We start from the raw sequence: 8,835 nt of genomic DNA, 5'->3' as shown, positions 1-8,835 counted from the left end.
TTCCTGCAGGCCGGGAAAAATACCCCAATACTGCAAATTATTACTGGGAAAATACTTCATACTTCTGGGATACTCACACCACCACATTTCTGGGATACACTGCCTGGAGGGGTACTCATTACCCATATATAAGTAATACTTCTGTGACGCTTTTGCACCATCTGTGGGAGTACTCAGTAATCGGATATAATCAATACTGCTGGGATACTGACAATCCTTGTGGATTACTCGGGTATAATTAACACTTCTGGGATACTGACACCACGCGGAGGTATGCAGAGTAATCAGTACTCGGGTAATCCTGCTAGAACACTCGCACCACTTGGGAGTAATCAGTACTCGGGTAATCCTGCTAGAACACTCACATCACTTGGGAGTAATCAGTACTCAGGTAATCCTGCTAGAAGAACACTCACATCACTTGGGAGTAATCAGTACTCAGGTAATCCTGCTAGAACACTCGCACCACTTGGGAGTAATTAGTACTCGGGTAATCCTGCTAGAACACTCACATCACTTGGGAGTAATCAGTACTCAGGTAATCCTGCTAGAACACTCGCACCACTTGGGAGTATTCAGTACTCAGGTAATCCTGCTAGAACACTCACATCACTTGGGAGTAATTAGTACTCGGGTAATCCTGCTAGAACACTCACATCACTTGGGAGTAATCAGTACTCAGGTAATCCTGCTAGAAGAACACTCACATCACTTGGGAGTAATCCGTACTCGGGTAATCCTGCTAGAACACTCACATCACTTGGGAGTAATCAGTACTCAGGTAATCCTGCTAGAACACTCACATCACTTGGGAGTAATCAGTACTCAGGTAATCCTGCTAGAACACTCACAGCACTTGGGAGTAATCAGTACTCGGGTAATCCTGCTAGAACACTCACATCACTTGGGAGTAATCAGTACTCAGGTAATCCTGCTAGAACACTCACATCACTTGGGAGTAATCAGTACTCAGGTAATCCTGCTAGAACACTCGCACCACTTGGGAGTAATCAGTACTCAGGTAATCCTGCTAGAACACTCGCACCACTTGGGAGTAATTAGTACTCGGGTAATCCTGCTAGAACACTCACATCACTTGGGAGTAATCAGTACTCAGGTAATCCTGCTAGAACACACCACTTGAGAGTAATCAGTACTCAAGTAATCCTGCTAGAACATTCGCACCACTTGGGAGTAATCAGTACTCAGGTAATCCTGCTAGAACACTCACATCACTTGGGAGTAATCAGTACTCGGGTAATCCTGCTAGAACATTCGCACCACTTGGGAGTAATCAGTACTCAGGTAATCCTGCTAGAACACTCACATCACTTGGGAGTAATCAGTACTCAGGTAATCCTGCTACAACACTCGTACCACTTGAGAGTAATCAGTACTCAGGTAATCCTGCTAGAACACTCACATCACTAGGGAGTAATCAGTACTCAGGTAATCCTGCTAGAACACTCACACCACTTGGGAGTAATCAGTACTCAAGTAATCCTGCTAGAACACTCACATCACTAGGGAGTAATCAGTACTCAGGTAATCCTGCTAGAACACTCACATCACTTGGGAGTAATCAGTACTCAGGTAATCTTGCTAGAACACTCACATCACTTGGGAGTAATCAGTACTCGGGTAATCCTGCTAGAACATACGCACCACTTGGGAGTAATCAGTACTCAGGTAATCCTGCTAGAACACTCGTACCACTTGAGAGTAATCAGTACTCAGGTAATACTGCTAGAACACTCACATCACTTGGGAGTAATCAGTACTCAGGTAATCCTGCTAGAACACTCACATCACTTGGGAGTAATCAGTACTCAGGTAATCCTGCTAGAACACTCACATCACTTGGGAGTAATCAGTACTCAGGTAATCCTGCTAGAACACTCACATCACTTGGGAGTAATCAGTACTCAGGTAATCCTGCTAGAACACACCACTTGAGAGTAATCAGTACTCAGGTAATCCTGCTAGAACACTCACATCACTTGGGAGTAATCAGTACTCAGGTAATCCTGCTAGAACACTCACATCACTTGGGAGTAATCAGTACTCAGGTAATCCTGCTAGAACACTCACATCACTTGGGAGTAATCAGTACTCAGGTAATCCTGCTAGAACACAAACATCACTTGGGAGTAATCAGTACTCAGGTAATCCTGATAGAACACTCACATCACTTGGGAGTAATCAGTACTCAGGTAATCCTGCTAGAACACTCACACCACTTGAGAGTAATCAGTACTCAGGTAATCCTGCTAGAACACTCACATCACTTGGGAGTAATCAGTACTCAGGTAATCCTGCTAGAACACTCACATCACTTGGGAGTAATCAGTACTCAGGTAATCCTGCTAGAACACTCACATCACTTGGGAGTAATCAGTACTCAGGTAATCCTGCTAGCACACTCACATCACTTGGGAGTAATCAGTACTCAGGTAATCCTGATAGAACACTCACATCACTTGGGAGTAATCAGTACTCGGGTAATCCTGCTAGAACACTCACATCACTTGGGAGTAATCAGTACTCAGGTAATCCTGCTAGAACACTCACATCACTTGGGAGTAATCCGTACTCGGGTAATCCTGCTAGAACACTCACATCACTTGGGAGTAATCAGTACTCAGGTAATCCTGCTAGAACACTCACACCACTTGAGAGTAATCAGTACTCAGGTAATCCTGCTAGAACACTCACATCACTTGAGAGTAATCAGTACTCAGGTAATCCTGCTAGAACACTCACATCACTTGGGAGTAATCAGTACTCAGGTAATCCTGCTAGAACATTCGCACCACTTGAGAGTAATCAGTACTCAGGTAATTCTGCTAGAACACTCACATCACTTGGGAGTAATCAGTACTCGGGTAATCCTGCTAGAACACTCACATCACTTGGGAGTAATCAGTACTCAGGTAATCCTGCTAGAACACTCACATCACTTGGGAGTAATCAGTACTCAGGTAATCCTGCTAGAACACTCACATCACTTGGGAGTAATCAGTACTCAGGTAATCCTGCTAGAACACTCACATCACTTGAGAGTAATCAGTACTCAGGTAATCCTGCTAGAACACTCACATCACTTTGGAGTAATCAGTACTCAGGTAATCCTGCTAGAACACTCACATCACTTTGGAGTAATCAGTACTCGGGTAATCCTGCTAGAACACTCACATCACTTTGGAGTAATCAGTACTCGGGTAATCCTGCTAGAACACTCACATCACTTGGGAGTAATCAGTACTCAGGTAATCCTGCTAGAACACTCACATCACTTGGGAGTAATCAGTACTCGGGTAATCCTGCTAGAACACTCACATCACTTGGGAGTAATCAGTACTCAGGTAATCCTACTAGAATACTCACATCACTTGGGAGTAATCAGTACTCAGGTAATCCTGCTAGAATACTCACATCACTTGGAGTAATCAGTACTCAGGTAATCCTGCTAGAACACTCACATCACTTGGGAGTAATCAGTACTCAGGTAATCCTGCTAGAATACTCACATCACTTGGGAGTAATCAGTACTCAGGTAATCCTGCTAGAACACTCACATCACTTGGGAGTAATCAGTACTCAGGTAATCCTGCTAGAATACTCACATCACTTGGGAGTAATCAGTACTCAGGTAATCCTGCTAGAACACTCACATCACTTGGGAGTAATCAGTACTCAGGTAATTCTGCTAGAACACTCACATCACTTGGGAGGTAATCAGTACTCAGGTAATCCTGCTAGAACACTCACATCACTTGGGAGTAATCAGTACTCAGGTAATTCTGCTAGAACACTCACATCACTTGGGAGTAATCAGTACTCAGGTAATTCTGCTAGAACACTCACATCACTTGGGAGTAATCAGTACTCAGGTAATCTGCTAGAACACTCACATCACTTGGGAGTAATCAGTACTCTGGGTAATCCTGCTAGAACACTTGCACCACTTGGAAAAATGCAGGTATAATAAATACTGCCGGAATACTCACACCACTTTGGGATGGTTCAGGTATAATTAATACTGGCATCCAGTGGAGGTACTCAGTACTTGGCTATAATGAGGGTAAAGGGAACTCTTAATGGGCTGCGGTTCTATAGGTTATAGGTCCTACAACTGCCCCCTCCTCCTATTACTTTTAAAACCAGAGACATAACATAAAACACAGACAAAACTCAGTGCACATCCAGAAAAACTTATATACGGTACAGTGCCTAAATATACATGTATAAATAACTGATAAATAAAATGGTCTTTTAGTTTAACATTTTGCCAAATTGTTGTAAGCCCCTGAGCCACTGCACGGCAGACAACGTTTCAAGGGTCCCTAACGCTAATATAGATTCTTAATAACCTGTGCATTGCCAGGAAGGTATTTAGGTACGGGGGTCTCTCCTCCAATTACCCCAACCTTTTGCCCCTGAATGGGCAGCAAGAGGGTAACATACCCTGTAACTGCCCCTGCCCCCATAACGTTCCCTTATCTCTAGAGCATGGCTTTGTAAAGCAGTGAGGCACCTGAGAGGCAGGTTACCTCCCAGTGTCGCCTGTATCCGTCCGAGCAAACCTCTCTCATTGCCCCGGGTATGGAGATATTTAGGTACGGGGTCTCCCTCTCACCTGAGGTATTAGTACGGGGGTCTCTCTCTCACCTGAGGTATGTAGGTATTTAGGTATGGGGGGGGGTCTCTCATTGCCCCGAATGTGGAGGTATTTAGGGACGGGGGGGTCTCTCTATCACCTGAGGTATTTAGGTACGGGTCTCTCTCTCTCACCTGAGGTATTTAGGTACGGCGGTCTCTCTCTCTCACCTGAGGTATGGAGGTATTTAGGTACGGGGGTATCTCATTACCCCAGATTGTGGAGGTATTTAGGTACGGGGGGTCTCTCTCTCTCTCACCTGAGGTATGGAGGTATTAGGTACGGGGGTCTCTCTCTCTCACCTGAGGTATGGAGGTATTTAGGTACGGGGGTCTCTCTCTCACCTGAGTATGGAGGTATTTAGGTACGGGGGTCTCTCTCTCACCTGAGGTATGGAGGTATTTAGGTACGGGGGTCTCCCTCACCTGAGGTATGGAGGTATTTAGGTACGGGGTCTCTAACCTGAGGTATGGAGGTATTTAGGTACGGGGGTCTCTCTCTCACCTGAGGTATGAGGTATTTAGGTACGGGTCTCTCTCTCTCACCTGAGGTATGGTGGTTTTGTAGGTACGGGGGTCTCTCACCTGAGGTATGGAGGTATTTAGGTACGGGGGTCTCTCTCTCACCTGAGGTATGGGGGTATTTAGGTACGGGGGTCTCTCTCTCTCACCTGAGGTATGGAGGTTTTTAGGTACGGGGGTCTCTCACCTGAGGTATGGGGGTATTTAGGTACGGGGGTCTCTCTCTCACCTGAGGTATGGAGGTATTTAGGTACGGGTCTCTCTCTCTCACCTGAGGTATGGAGGTTTTTAGGTACGGGGGTCTCTCTCTCACCTGAGGTATGGAGGTATTTAGGTACGGGTCTCTCTCTCTCACCTGAGGTATGGGGGTATTTAGGTACGGGGGGTCTCTCTCTCACCTGAGGTATGGAGGTATTTAGGTACGGGTCTCTCTCTCACCTGAGGTATGGGGGTATTAGGTACGGGGTCTCTCTCTCACCTGAGGTATGGAGGTATTTAGTACAGGGGGGTCTCGCTCCTCTCACCTGAGGTATGGAGGTATTTAGGTACGGGGGTCTCTCTCTCTCTCACCTGAGTTATGGAGGTATTTAGGTACGGGGGTCTCTCTCTCTCTCTCTCTCTCACCTGAGGTATGGAGGTATTTAGGTACGGGGGTCTCTCTCATTGCCCGGATGTGGAGGTACGGGGGGGGGGGTCTCTCTCTCATTGCCCCGGGTATGGGGGTATTTAGGTACAGGGGGGGTCTCTCTCTCATTGCCCCGGGTATGGGGGTATTTAGGTGCGGGGGGGGGTCTCTCTCTCATTGCCCCGGGTATGGGGGGTATTTAGGTGCAGGGGGGGTCTCTCTCTCATTGCCCCGGGTATGGAGGTATTTAGGTACGGGGGGGTCTCTCTCTCATTGCCCAGGGTATGGGGGGTATTTAGGTAAAGGGGGGTCTCTCTCTCATTGCCCGGGTATGGGGGTATTTAGGTACAGGGGGGTCTCTCTCTCATTGCCCGGGTATGGGGGTATTTAGGTACAGGGGGGTCTCTCTCTCCTTGTCCCGGGTATGGGGGTATTTAGGTACGGGGGGGTCTCTCTCATTGCCCCGGCTATGGGGGTATTTAGGTACGGGGGGTCTCTCTCTCATTGCCCCGGGTATGGGGGTATTTAGGTACGGGGGGGGGGGTCTCTCTCTCATTGCCCCGGGTATGGGGGTATTTAGGTACGGGGGGTCTCTCTCTCATTGCCTCGGGTATGGGGGTATTTAGGTACGGGGGGGGGTCTCTCTCTCATTGCTCGGTATGGGGTATTTAGGTATGGGGGGGTCTCTCTCTCATTGCCTCGGGTATGGGGGTATTTAGGTATGGGGGGGTCTCTCTCTCATTGCCCCGGGTATGGGGGTATTTAGGTACGGGGGAGGGTCTCTCTCTCATTGCCTCGGGTATGGGGGTATTTAGGTATGGGGGGGGTCTCTCTCTCATTGCCTCGGGTATGGGGGTATTTAGGTATGGGGGGGGTCTCTCTCTCATTGCCTCGGGTATGGGGGTATTTAGGTACGGGGGGGGTCTCTCTCTCATTGCCTCGGGTATGGGGTATTTAGGTACGGGGGGGTCTCTCTCACCTGAGACAGTTGTCGAAGTTGAATCCTCCTTTGCGGGCAGAGATGCAGAGAGCGTTGAGAGCATGGTGACAGGTGTGGGGTGGCAGTCTCTTCCAGAGTGCAGCTGTCTCCTGAGGGCTCTCTCCCTGTGTATCTCTGTAATATCTTGTTGCCCTCTCTCTCTCTGTCTCTCTCTCTCTCTCTCTGTCTCTCTCTCTCTCTCTGTGTCTCTCTCTCTCTCTCTCTCTCTCTCTCTCTTCTCTCTCTCTCTCTCCTCTCTCTCTCTCTCTCTCTCTCTCTCTCTCTCTCTCTCTCTCTCTTCTCTCTCTCGCTCTCTCTCTCTCTCTCTCTCTCTCTCTCTCTCCCTCTCTGTGTCTCTCCCTCTCTGTGTCTCTCTCTCTCTCTCCTCTCTCTCTCTCTCTCTCTCCTGTGTTTTAATCTCTCTGCTTTCACTTTCAACTTCTTTAAATGCAGTGGGACACACACACGTACACACACACGTACACACACACACAACCCCCACACACACGTACACACACACAGGTATCATATCACAAGCACACGGACAGCATCAGACACTGCTATTGACACAGCTATCCATCCATCACAAACCTAAACCACTATGCACACACACACAGATATATATATATCTGTGTGTGTGTATATATTGTGTGTATATATATATATATATATATATATATATATATGTCACTTAATGAAGCAGCTTGCACTGACGGGTCACACAGGGACGCTGGTGCTTGTCCATACGTATAACATACTGTACATCTCTAGCAGAATCTGGTCCGGTAACAGACACAGCGCACAGAGGTTACAAATCCAGAGTATTGTACTGAAAATACAGGGCACCGCAATAATATGTATACATACAGTAATATAACACACAACCACACACACACACAACACACACACACACACACACACACACACACACAGTGACACACACACACACACACACAGTGACACACAACACACACAGTGACACACACACACACACAGTGACACACACACACACACAGTGACACACACACACACACACACACACACACACGCGCGCGCGAACACTCCAGGGGATTTCCAGACAGTATCATTTACTTTCACATTCGATTCAGTACAATTAATAATTCTGGGGGAGGGGAGGGGGGGGTCCGAACAGGATGGAGGTGCAGTGACATAGCTGTGTGTGTGTGGGAGGGGGGGGGGGTCCGAACAGGGATGGAGAGGTGCAGTGACAGAGCTGTGTGTGGGGGGGGGGGGGGTCAGTACAGGACAGAGGTGCAGTGACAGAGCTGTGTGTGTGTGGGGCGGGGGGGGGGTCCGAACAGGATGGAGTGCAGTGACAGAGCTGTGTGTGTGTGGTGTGTGTGGGGGGGGGGGTTCGGAACTGGACGGAGGTGCAGTGACAGAGCTGGTGTGTGTGTGGGGGGGGGGAGGGGTCAGTACAGGACAGAGGTGCAGTGAGAGAGCTGTGTGTGTGTGTGGGGGGGGGGGTCAGTACAGGATGGAGGTGCAGTGACAGAGCTGTGTGTGTGTGAGGGGGGGGGGGGTTCGAACAGGACGGAGGTGCAGTGACAGAGCTGTGTGTGTGTGGGGGGGGGGGGGGTCAGTACAGGACAGAGGTGCAGTGACAGAGCTGTGTGTGTGTGGGGGGGGGGGGTCAGTACAGGATGGAGGTGCAGTGACCAGAGCTGTGTGTGTGTGTGGGGGGGGTCAGTACAGGATGGAGGTGCAGTGACAGAGCTGTGTGTGTGTGTGGGAGGGGGGGGTCAGTACAGGATGGAGGTGCAGTGACAGAGCTGTGTGTGTGTGTGGGAGGGGGGGGGTCAGTACAGGATGGAGGTGCAGTGACAGAGCTGTGTGTGTGTGTGGGAGGGGGGGGGGTCAGTACAGGATGGAGGTGCAGTGACAGAGCTGTGTGTGTGTGTGGGAAGGGGGGGGTCAGTACAGGATGGAGGTGCAGTGACAGAGCTGTGTGTGGTGTGTGGGAGGGGGGGGGGTCAGTACAGGATGGAGGTGCAGTGACAGAGCTGTGTGTGTGTGTGGGAGGGGGGGG

This window comes from Ascaphus truei, unplaced genomic scaffold (assembly GCF_040206685.1).
Source record: "Ascaphus truei isolate aAscTru1 unplaced genomic scaffold, aAscTru1.hap1 HAP1_SCAFFOLD_1118, whole genome shotgun sequence".
NCBI classification, from domain to species: domain Eukaryota; kingdom Metazoa; phylum Chordata; class Amphibia; order Anura; family Ascaphidae; genus Ascaphus; species Ascaphus truei.
The sequence above is the reverse complement of the archived record's forward strand: the minus strand, read 5'-3'. Positions refer to the sequence as shown.